This window comes from Cygnus olor, chromosome 1, assembly GCF_009769625.2.
Source record: "Cygnus olor isolate bCygOlo1 chromosome 1, bCygOlo1.pri.v2, whole genome shotgun sequence".
Lineage (NCBI taxonomy): Eukaryota > Metazoa > Chordata > Aves > Anseriformes > Anatidae > Cygnus > Cygnus olor.
This window is the reverse complement of record NC_049169.1, coordinates 70,162,833-70,173,031: the sequence shown is the minus strand read 5'-3', so window position 1 is coordinate 70,173,031 and position 10,199 is coordinate 70,162,833. Positions and strand designations below refer to the sequence as shown.

Genomic DNA, 10,199 nt, shown 5'->3' with positions numbered 1-10,199 from the left:
TGTTTCCTATTGTTCTGCAGAACTAGCAATTGACTCTATTCCACTCAGGGGAGGGATAACAGGGGGTCTTTGGGCTCCAGGCCAGGCATTCAATAGAAGTACAGTCTTCAATGAGACACAGCAACTGGCAACAAAGGAGGCAAATCAGTCTTGGTCATCATATCTGGCAAGGCCATATCAATGTTTTAAGCAAAACATTCCAGGTTCAAATCAAGGTGGGGAAATAAAACTGAGAGGGGTAAATGTAGTGCTGAGTAGAAAGTGGTATTCCTGACCTGGAAATATGCTTGAGATTTCCACAGTATTCCTGAGAGGGACAAAATCTTTTTCTATTTTTTACTTTCTTTAGATGTGAGAGCACAAAATCATAGTAATCAAGGGGATAAAGGAATCAACCAGGAGGTAAATTTCAGATAAAATGCCAATTCCACTCTAAAAACTTCTGCATGATAGATGTCTTGATCATCATAGAGGATGAACAGTTATTTATTCACTGGAGCACAAGTCTGGAACCAGCCTGCCCATACAGCAACTGATCTAAATGAAGAGGTACTGTGCTATTGGATATTTGTGCATTTGGTTAGTCCTATCCGGAAAATTTACCCTTAATCTGAGAAATCTCCTCTTCCTAAACTTTGCATGAAAACTTTTGTTTTTGACCAGTCAACAGCTTACAGAACACTTCAAAATAAAATGCTTATAAATTGGGTTGTGTCTGGGTGGTGGTGAGAACTAAATCCATAATGAAAAATGTTTCTTTGATTTCAGACAATAGTGTACTTAAACAACAGAAAAAAATATAATTTCTTCATCCTAATCCTGAGTATTGTCTCTCCTCCCCTCCTCTCCTCACTCAGCTTAGAAAGACAGAGCAAGAAAATTACTTTAGCACACCTCTTTCACATCGTATTCTGATTGGGTTTGTCTATATGACAGGGTGGCTCTGGTAGACAAGAGACCTCACTTAGGCTTCAGCTGAATTTGTAGGTTTTCTAGTGTGTCTTCAGACAATTAGATCCTGAAATTCCAATAAACTGCTGTACACAGATGAATACAAAAGGCAAGCATCTGACCCACATAAAAGAGGGCCAGACAAGGAGTCCTGATCTCAAGATATATCTTTTGGCTATAAGGAGGGCAAATACACTTTTTCATTTTCTTTGTTTTGTTGTTGTCTTGTTTAGTTTTGTTTTCTTTCTCTCCATATTCTACTTCCTTCGTAAGTTCATTTTTAACTGGTATCTCCCACACCTTTTCTCCCTTCATCTCTTCTTTGTATTTCTCTTCCTTGCCCTACATTGTCCATGAACCACGTTTTCCTTTGATTTTCTCTTTATAAACTCATTTAATCCCTCATCATTTCTCTCAAAATCTGGTTTATCTGTTTCTTCTTCCATTGCAACTTTACAATATTTGAAGTAATTGTGCTTTGATGATATCACAGGGACGACTATGTCCATCTACAAGTACAAAGTTATATAAATGCCTGTTAGGTAAGATCACTTTGGAAATGGAAAAATCTATCGGCATTTTATCCATAGTCAGTTCCTTTTCATAAATTGGAAAAGATGTCTAAGCTAGAGCAGTAGCTAAAGCGGGGTCCAGGAACTGGAGTTTCAGCTTAAAACTATCTCCCACAGGAAAGGGATCAGCTCTGCTCCCTGCCAGCAAGGTCATCTGGGACCTGCTCCCATGTGTCACCCAGAGAAGACATTTAGCTGCATTGCCACCAGGTTGACCCTGAGCCCAAACAGCCCACTTTCTGGCAGGTGAGATGCTTTCTGGACCTCTATGTCTTTCTGGTTTGACCACAAGCAGGAGACTTTCTCTTTTAATAGGAGTGGTGGATAAACTACCACTAATTGGAAGATTAGTAGGCCTTTTAGCATTTATTTTAGATTAATGTCAGAAGAGATTGAGAATCTTTTATTATTTATTTCATTTCATTTCATTTCTTTTCTTTTAATTTCATTTCATTTCATTTATTTTGTTATTTATCATTTCATTCCATTTCATTTTTTATTACTTACTGATACCTAAATAAATATATAAATTACAATATCTGAAAGGAAGAGGGTAGCCTGCTGAAGAGAATGATTTCATACCAGTAACAGGAAAGACCTTTAGATTCCCATTGCCCCTTTAATATGGGGGATCTTGTTTGACATTGGAAGGATGGCATTCTGACTTTGCCTGAAGATAAAACCGAAATCTGGACTTTTGTCTCTTAAGTACTGCCTACTATCATGAGATAGCATTCAAGTTTTATTTCATAATAAATTAATTTATCATACATTTAAAAATAGTGATAATTAATTTACAGACCAATATTCTCCCATCTGAAGATATTGTCTATTCATAAAATACCTATTCATAACTATGAGAAAATCTTCATTTTAAGATCTAAAGAATAGAAGTGGATGTCAAGTTTCAACAAATTACTATCTCATTAGACTCTACTTGATTTTAATTATATAAAAGAAAAAAGTATCAAATCCTGGAAGCTCAATGTAAATGCATAGACTGTCTGCTGCTCCATGCCATTTATGTGCTGATTGACTAGGGTATGTGTTTCATGGCCTAAAACTAACATGGTTTTAGCTGTGGCTAAATTTTGCAAATGAATTACATTTTGTGTAATGCATTTCTAAACTCTGAAACTTACTTCATATATAGGAGCAGAACAGAGAATCATAGAATCATAGAATGGTTTTGTGTTTTTATAACTTTAATGTTTTTTCCTTAAGGAAGGGACCTTAAAAATCATCTAATTCCAGCCCCCCTGACATGGGCAGGGGCACCTTCCAGACCAGGTTGCTCAAAGCCCCATCCAACCTGGCCTTGAACACCTCAAGGGATGGGGCAGCCTCAACTTCTCTGGGCAACCTATGCAAGCACCTCACCACCCTCTGAGTAAAGAATTTCTTCCTAATATCTAATCTAAATCTACCCTCTTTTAGTTTAAAACCATTTCTCCTTGTCATATCACTTCACTCAATGGTGAAAAGTCCCTTCCCAGCTTTCCTGTAGGCCCCCTTTAGGTACTGGAAGGCCACTATAAGGTCTCCTTGGAGCCTTCTCTTTTCCAGGCTGAACAACCCCAACTCCCTCAGCCTGTCTTCATGGGAAAGGGGCTCCAGCCCTCTGATCATCTTTGTGGCCCTCCTCTAAATGTGCTCCAGCAGCTCCGTGTCCTTCTTGTGCCCAGAGCTGAATGCAGTACTCCAGGTGGGGTACAGAGTAGAGTAGAGCAGAGTAGAGCAGAGTAGAGCAGAATAGAAGGGGAGAATCACCTCCATTGACCTGCTGGCCACACTTCTTTTCATGCAGACCATGATATGGTTGTCTTTCTGGGCTGCAAGTTCACATTGCCAGCTCATGTTGAGCTTCTCATCAACCAACATCCTCAGGTCCTTCTCATCAGTGTTGCTCTCAAACCATTCTCTTCCCAGCTTGTATTTGTGTTTGGGATTGTCCTGACGCAAGTGCAGGACCTTGCACTTGATGTTGTTAAACTTCATGAGGTTCACACAGGCACACCTCTCAAATCTGTCCAGGTGCCTAAGGATGCCACCCCTCCAGCGTGTTGACTGCACCGCACACTGTGGTATCATTGGCAAATTTGCTGAGGGTACACTCAATCCCACTGTGCATGTCACTGACAAATATGTTAAACAGCGCCAGTCCCAACACTGACCCCTGAGGAACACCACTCATCACTGATCTCCACCTGGACATTGAGCCATTGACTGCAACATTTTGAGTGTGACCATCCTGCCAATTCCTAACCCACTGAGTGGTCCATCTGTCAAATGCATGTCTCTCAAATTTAGAGACAAGGATGTTGTGTGGGACAGTGCCAAAGCTTTGAACAAGTCCAGGTAGATGATGTCAGCTGCTCTTTCCCTATCCACCAGTGCTGCAATCCTGCCGTAGAAGACCACCAGACTTGCTGGGCACAATCTGCCCTTAGTGAAGCCATGTTGGCTGTCAGCAACCACCTCATTATTTTCCATATGCATTAACATAGTTTCCAGAAGGATCTGCTCCATGATCTTGCCAAGCACAAGCTTGGCAGTTCCCCAGGGCTTCCTTTCTTCCCTTTGTAGAAATGGGGGTTATGTTTCCGGAACCTCTTCCAGGCAGTGGGAACCTCACCAGACTGCCACGACTTCTCCAGTATGATGGACAGTAGCTTAAAAACTTCATCTGCAAGTTCACTCAGGACCCACAGATGTATTTCGTCAGGTCCCATGGACTTGTGCACCTTAAAATTCCTTAGAAGTTCCCAAGCCTAATCTTCTCCTACAGTGTGAAAAAGTTACACTTTAGCCTTTCTGGAGAAAGACATTTTCAGAATCATATTTTTGCTGGCTTGCTTTATGCTTGTGTCGAGTTTCAAATGAAGATTTCTTTACTGTTGTAAACTCAGTGTCTGTGCCTTGAGGGAACAAGTACACCTTAACTGCCATGAGCCATGTCATCAGCCCCCCACCTCCCCCATTCCACCTTCCTGCTGCCCATTACCCCAGGAGGTCCATTTAAATTAATTGTCCTTGGTGTCCTGTCCTGTCTGTGCTTGTTTACTCATGGGACTTTCTTGAAGGACTCTAGATGAAAGTTGTAGGTAGCTTCATTTTCACTCCTCTCTCTGGCCCTGTCGTGCTATTTTTGACTGGAGTTCCTAGGTGGAACCTCATCTCCTGACCTTGCCTCAGGAAGTCAGTGGACCCTGCTATCAGCATCCTGCTCTGCCTACCCTGTTCAGACGCTCTGGGACTGTGCCTTGGTCAGTGGGGACACCATCACTGGAGTCTTCTATGACTCTGGTTTTGTCCTCTCCTGCAGAGCTGCCTCAATCTTGCTGGCCTCTGACACTAATGGTTCTGACTCTGTTGGTGATGTTTGGTGGTACAGGAAGAAGAGCATACAGATGGCCGGTGGAAGTCTGTCCATCTTATTTGTATGTATTTACTAGCTGTTCACTAAACAGAGAGTTCCATTATTCATTGTAATGTGGTGTAACATGTCAGCTTGACCTTCTAGATCTTTTACGTTCTGCAACTGTGCCAACATATGATCTCATGTTGTTAGTAGGTGTTCTTTAATGTACTTCAAAACTTACTGGACTGCACACCTGGTGTAAATCGGGTAGCTCCATCTGAATTACTGGGGCTCTGCCAGTCTGTGCCACTTAAGTGTATGACCCAACGAAAGGACAAATTCTTTTTTCTTTTTCCTTTTCCTTTTCCTTTTCTTTTTCTTTTTCTTTTTCTTTTTCTTTTTCTTTTTCTTTTTCTTTTTCTTTTTCTTTTTCTTTTTCTTTTTCTTTTTCATTTTCTTTTTCTTTTTCTTTTTCTTTTTCTTTTTTTTCTTTTTCTTTTTCTTTTTCTTTTTCTTTTTCTTTTTCTTTTTCTTTTTCTTTTTCTTTTTCTTTCTTTTTCTTTTTCTTCTTTTTCTTTTTTTCTTTTTCTTTTCCTTTCTCTTTTTCTTTCTTTTTTTTTCTTTTCCTTTCTCTTTCTCTTTCTCTTTCTCTTTCTCTTTCTCTTTCTCTTTCTCTTTCTCTTTCTTTTTCTTTTTTTCTTTTTCTTTTTCTTTTTTTTTCTTTCTTTTTCTTTTTCTTTTTCATTTTCTTTTTCTTTTTCTTTTTCTTTTTCTTTTTCTTTTTCTTTTTCTTTTTCTTTTTCTTTTCTTCTTTTTAGGTTACTAGATTGTGAGTTGACACTTTTGGACTCTGAGTATCCCTGTCCTGTAGTTCTTGTAATCATTTATACTCTATGCAGGACACGTATGAAATGGTATAAAAAGGAGAATGTATGTGTTTGAAGTTCCCTTTCCAGAAATATAAAATATTGTCTAAGAAAAAGAGCAATCAGGCTAATAAAATCAATGCTGGCATGATGAAGAATGTTAGAGAAGGCAACAAACAAGAAGACTCATCTTCTGTAAGTGACTCATCTATTTTTGTTAAACATGAGTGACACAGGTCAGGAAAGCACTTGTAAACTACTAAAACTACCACCCTGCTCTGAATACGCTCTGTGCGTTGCAGGTTGAAACGTACCTCCTCACTGCCTTCTGGCTTTTCAATAGCTGCATTGTGGAGAGAACCTAACTATTCTCAAGCTTAACTGTTCTTGGATCTTTCTCTGGGGGAATCCTCTGTTGCAGCTGCAAGTTTCCTCTGCTCCAACAACACACTCCAAATCCTCTTATATCATGCTTGGAATCAACACGGTCTGTCTGTCAGCATGACTCAGCTGTAAACACTGTCCCTGTGCAATTTTGTGAGCCTCTGAGGAGAGGGTGGCATTCCACAAACCCTCTCTATCTGTGGTAGGGTCCCAGAAACTTGGAGGTTCTTGGAGGTTCAGTTAATTCTCGACAATATCTGGAACTTGTTATTGCTGTTTTTCATTTGCTTTGTACTTCTGGGTTGAGAAACTGCCAAAATACCATGAGTGGCAATCCTCGTAGTTCTTGTCTCATGAGATTTCCTTTTTTTTCTTCCCTGATCTCATGCAATTCTCCACCCAGTTTTTCCATGCCCAAAGGATCCAGATAATTTGGACAAGAACTGACAGTTCTGAGTGCTTATCCAGAATCACAAGGCAGTAATTTTCTTATTCATTCATTATTATAATATATGTTTACAGACCTACATGAATAAAGCAAACAGTTATCTTCCATGTAGCTACTCATTTAACTTCAAAAGTGTGTTTCATTTCACACATTGTACACTTTTAATGAATTGAGTTGTCTGAGCTTCTTAGAAGAGTTCTTGTGGAAAATGCATTAATTTTGTTTTAGTTTGAATTTCGAACTACCTTCCCAAAGCTTCAGCTGCATTGTCAAAAGCAATGTGACTTTTCAATTTTACATTCAAATGTGCAGTTTGTACTGTGCACTGATGCTAATTAGGTATGTAACTGTACATGAAGGTGATGTATATTGCATACAGTACTTCACTGCAGTAATAGTCTATCAAAGGCATTCACAAATGTTTTGAATTAAAGCAGAGATGAAGATTTTGTAAACTGTCCTCAGGCATGTTGAAAAATGGCAATAGGGAAATTGATTGTTTAATGGGTTTATTGCAATTTGCATAGGAAGCTCAAATATATGTCTTTACTTCGGTGGGGGGGGGGGGAATACATTTCAGACCCTATTAAGAAAATGAGGATCCATAGCTTTCTATTGTCAAAAACAGTGCCTGAATTTGCAAGCCATGAAGAAGTAAATGATGTTTAGGTTGTGTCACAATTCCACAGGCATTTTTCTTAGTGACAAAATCAATTTAAGATGTCCCTTGCCCTTCCTTACACCACCAGCTGCTAATTTCTACTCCCTGACTGCCCTTTCAACTGTTCTGACACAACTAGTGATGCAGTTTCTTGATTAATCCTTTTCAGTCAACTCTTTTTATCCTGATGGAATATTTTTGATCTGCATCTTTTTCCTGATTTGATTCCTCTCTGTCTTTATGACCCTGCAGCAGTGGGAATTCTGTAGAAGCAGAGCTGAACAGGATCCTGGCTCTGCTGCAGAGAAGTTTGATTTGAACATGCCTTAAGGCACTAGAACTAGGCTTTGGTCATTCCTAGACCCTAAATTGAAAAACGGAAATAAGGAGGTGCAATTTTGATATTCTTCTCTTTAAAATCAGTGCTGAACTTGTATTTCAGATTTGGATACCGTGGCTCATCATAAACAGGACAGTGAAAAACTATGCTGCATTGAGTGAACTTTTTGTAGAACATAATCTTAAATATGAGTGCTTTGGATCTAACTCAGACATGGTCTGCTTCTGACACATAGCAAGTCTAATTCATGCCTGCTGCAAATGGCTTGTGGTACTCAATCCTGCACCTAGTGTTAAGATGTTAGATGACTGCTCTGGAATACAGGCAAGAATGAATTAAGAATTGCTGACAAGAACATACTGCTACACTCAACAGTTCTTAGTCAAGTCTATGGCAAAATTCCTTTTGGCTTTTATATAAATGGAATGAAATCAGTATTTCTTGTTTTCTGTTGGTGTGTTTTTTGTGGTTTTCTTAATAGATTTTATTTCCTTCACTGACCTTGAGTGACAGCTCTTCCAGTATTTCCTCATCTGACCCAGCTTTCAGAGTCCTAAATTTTCTGCCCAGCACAACAGAATCTCTTTCAGGAATCTGAAGGACAAGTGTAATATTTCATGTGTACCTTGTGGAGGAATGGGGCAGGTGGGAGTAATTCATTTGAGATGAAGATCAGAAGAAATGGTAGTAGATAAATACCTAATACATTTGTCTGGTAGATTGCTGGTATGTGAATGTTTACTACTGAAACTTCTGTAATATTCAATTATTAAAGGTCACATAATCCCACACATTTTCATAGCAGTTTTTTATAACCGTGATGACCAAAGCACAAAATGATGTAAAGCTTTAGGGAGCAGCAAGGACAGCCTCCTCTGTGAAGGGAAGGGGAGCCAAGGTGAGCCAAGAGTCAAGAGTCAAAGCAAGGCAGACAGGAACACTGATCTCACTGACCAGCAAGCTGCCCCACTGTTCCCAAGCAAGCCCAGCATTGGTAACCACAGGCAGACAACAGTCCTGATCAACAAGTCCATAGTGATGAGGAAGGTCTGAGATCAAATCAGAAAGTCAAGCCAGTGGGTTGAGATCAGGGCCAGAATCAGTGAGTGGTAGACTGGGCACAGGTGCACCAAAAACATAGCTCAGGTGAGCAGCAAGGGAAATGGCCTGATCCTAGAAGCAGCCCCCAAGCAAAGGAGAGGCGAGCCCTAATAAGGCTCCACAAGGCTAGACAGCTCCTTCTCTAAAACTGTTCTTTCACAAGCCTGAACAAGTGGATTACATGGTTCTAATATATATCATGCATATATCTGACCTGCCTGTCAACCCAAGCAGTGAAACTTTGGGATGGGGAGATGCACTCAGGGTCCTGACACAAGGCTTTTAAGGAGCCACAACCTTCATTTATCAAATCAAATCACTTGATGATACAAACAGAAAAAAATGTACAAGCTTTCAGGTTTATCAACATTTCTGTCCACACACTGATTCTCACCTCACCTTGTCTCACTTCTTCCTACTCCTGTGATTAAGAATGGCAAAGTGAAATGCTGCTTCCCACAGTCAAAGAAGTGAGGGCTAGCAGATGTTGAACTTAAAAAAAAATAGGATCGTTGTTATGTTGCTTGTTGAATTCACTGAAACATTTCAGTTCCTTGGTGGTACTGAGGTTAAGATTATTATGATATAAGATTATTATGAATAGTGAGTGAAAATAATATTAAGATATTATAAGGTTTCACAACATTTTGTTTTGGAGTCTGTCTTTAGATCAAGAACCAAGGGATTCCTAATCCTCTAGAGGCTTTTTCATCTGAAAAGAATAAAGAAAATCATTCATCTCTCTCTTTTTCAATAAAAGGATGTAATCAATGGAGAACCTGCCAGTTGCCGGGTTGAAAGATATAACATTCCTGTTTATGATGGCCGGAGAGACATAAAATCTTCACAGTCCTTGGCATACCTTCCTTGTGGGTCTTGGCACCTGTGGCTATGTCATTTCACCCAGAAAACTGCCGTCTGTTTCAGTGTGGCAACCATGCACACTAGCCAGGGATAATTTTGAATTTGAAAAGGGATAATCTTTACTTTTTTTCTCTTAGAAAAAAAAAAAAAAAAGTCTTTAAAAAGAGAGAAAGATTTTTGTTTTAGTAAAACTAAAAAATGAAGGAGATGTACATATAGTGTAAATTCTTTGAGAAGCACAGAGTTCTAATTGTTGGAATGGAAAAATCAACTATTTAAGAAATGTAAAAACCCACTTTTTTATTTCAAGTTTGAAACATAGTGGCTCTCTGAGCCAGGACACACAAATTTTAGCTTTACCTTCTAGGGTTTGGCATCTCATGTATCCTGGCAATTAGTTTGGTCTGAACAGTAAAATTCTGGGCCTGAGCTTGATTAAGAGAACATTTATGAATAACATCCTCAGAAAAATTAAGGCCGTGGCCAGGACCAGGCCACAGTCACAGTGAAGTAGGTATGTTCTATGGCTAAACTGTTCCATAAAACAGAAGAACCAGGCAGCTCATAACTCTTTACATCGATAGCAGTCATCACTCTTCTTTCACAACTTGCTAAGCCCAATTGGAAATTCCTGAAATTTTCATTTCACTT

At 39.4% G+C, this 10,199-nt stretch overlaps 1 long non-coding RNA gene across 1 annotated transcript; it reads left to right on the top strand.

Annotated features, from left to right (window-relative positions):
- The first annotated feature begins 349 nt into the window (after window positions 1–349).
- On the top strand, window positions 350–8,311 carry LOC121063971. Its single transcript, XR_005816248.1, has 3 exons — window positions 350–549; window positions 1,641–1,769; window positions 7,686–8,311. It is a non-coding gene; the product is annotated as an uncharacterized LOC121063971 (long non-coding RNA).
- Window positions 8,312–10,199: the final 1,888 nt, after the last annotated feature.